We start from the raw sequence: 2,307 nt of genomic DNA on the forward strand, positions 1-2,307 counted from the left end.
AGTAAGCTTTGCCCCAGCATACATAGGCGTATACATGGAGTCTATGCAGCTACCCTTCCACATCCTGTGCGCTGTACCACCTCCTGAGACCATGAGGTCACACACTGCTTGGGTGGAACTATCTAGCACCAGGACTGGAAGTGCAGGAAGACATGGCTGAACTTTCAGGTAAGAGTCTAATGGCCTCCTCCCCGCCCCTCTACCGGAGCAGCAGGCCTGACCAGGACATTTGCAATCAGTCACAGATGCTGGGTTGAAGGATGGTAATGGCTGTTACACTCGGAGGAGAGCATCCTGTGTGTATTTACTAAGTTTGTACATCCCAGAGATGAGATGAACCAACTCTCCTCACAAAAAATCTCCAAAAGTAAAACACTAGAAACACCTTCATGTAAACACTGGCGAGAGATCAGTAAATACCTCATCCAACAGCCAAAAACAAAAGCAGACTCTCAGGGAGTTAAACTGAAAATCCAAGTAAAAGGCAGAGACAGGGAGGTAAACGGAAGTTGGTCTCACGCTGAAGCTGTTTGTCATGCTAAGTGGAACTGAGCTACTGTTTTTTATGTGCAGACTAAGGTCCTACCAGCAGGGTAAGGCAGAGGCAGAAGGAAACCCACTGTACCTCACCCTCATGCCCAGGGCCTGCAGAGAGGCCGTGACACCCAACAAAGCAGAGCAGATCTATCTAAAATCTCAAAGCTCTCTTTGAGTGGCTGTGACTGCGGCAGAGTCCACAATGAACATTCAGTCACAAGTGAGGCTGAAAGTGATCCCAGGCCTGTAGCTCCCCACTCCCAGGCCCCTAGCAACAGCCTAAGTAATCACCAACGCAAGGCACTTTCATCCGCGTCTGAAAAAACAAACAAACAAACAAACATAGTCTCCATAAACAAGGTTTCCAGAAAACCAACACAGCTCAGGGAAGAAAAGCCAAGCACAGCTCACTCTGTCGGAGTGTGCACTGAGATGGGACGGATGAGGCCAGGGGAGACACCTTGGCCTTTGCACTGAGCAGTGAGACACACGGTTACAGGAAGACCTCTCTGAGGTACCTTAATCAGCAGAAAGGGAGGCATGTGTTTCCGTGATAACTAGCACATGAATATTCGTATTTAGCAGCTCTGATCCCAGTAGCCCCAAGCAGGAAAGAATCCTTGTCTTGATCAATAGGGGGAGCGGGCAGGCAGGTGATTAACTGGTACTGCCATGGAAGGCTATTCTGCAGTTCAAAAAGAAACGGTTCCTAAAGGTGAATACATTTAGAGGTGTCCTTTCACACCCTTCCGGCTTTCTGGGTCTTTGTGTGAGAGCAATGGTTGTAGCTTATTGGTAAAACATTGCCCTGAATGTGAGAGACTCTGGGCTCCAACCTTAAGGCCACAAACGAGTAAGCAAGCCTCCCCGGTGAGGAAGTGGAGAGGAAAGGGAATGCTCAGCCTTCCTGGATCCTGTGTAGCCTCCCCTAAGCCCACTGGTGACAGATGGTTGCTCCGACTGATCATCTCCTGTGTTAGTCCCTGAGGACCAGAGCTCACCCTCCAGCTACTCTCTGATAGGGGCTCATTACTTCCCCAGATGTACACCTTGGCCAAACTTCCTTCTGAGACATCTCCAGGTCAATTCTCTTCCTTCAGTCTATTTGAATCATAGGAAATTCATAGCACTGCTTTCCAGCACCCCCAGTTCCCTGAGCCCCAGTTTCTGAGAACCTGTGCTTCAGTCAGATATGGCTCAGACCCCAGTGTGCTTGCTGTGCCCTCCAACTCCAGGGGGAGTTTCTCCGCCTGCCTCCTGATTCCTACAGTGAGTCTATGGGGGTGCAGGTGGATCACACCACACACAAACCCGCCCACCAGCACATCCTTGTTCTCTTGAGCTTCCAAACTCAATTTCTCTACACCTAAGAAACAACTGAAGGACTAAGGGTCAGGACCCCCATCTTAGGTCAATCTGCACAACTTCTGCACAGATGTTGAGCTCTGGAGTTTGGAATGTGAGGGCCCATAGCTGTCCTTCCTTTGTCCTTGTGCTTTGCCATCTCAACTCCGACCTTCAGTCAGTCACGGGGAACTGTTCGAAAACTCATGTAACAAGGCCCAGGCAATCTCAGAGGTCTAGATTTCCTGAAACTCCGCCTCCTCCAGGGTCCCAGATCACAGATATTTGCTTACTCCAGAGTCACAGTTGGAACTTCTTAAGACATAACTACCTAGAAGATGTCGATCTTGGCTGTCCCAAAGGAGTTAAAATTCTGTCATCTGTCCCCTTGCCTCTGGTTTACAGTTACATCAAAATCAAAATTCC

Source organism: Rattus rattus, chromosome 2 (genome assembly GCF_011064425.1).
Source record: "Rattus rattus isolate New Zealand chromosome 2, Rrattus_CSIRO_v1, whole genome shotgun sequence".
NCBI lineage: Eukaryota > Metazoa > Chordata > Mammalia > Rodentia > Muridae > Rattus > Rattus rattus.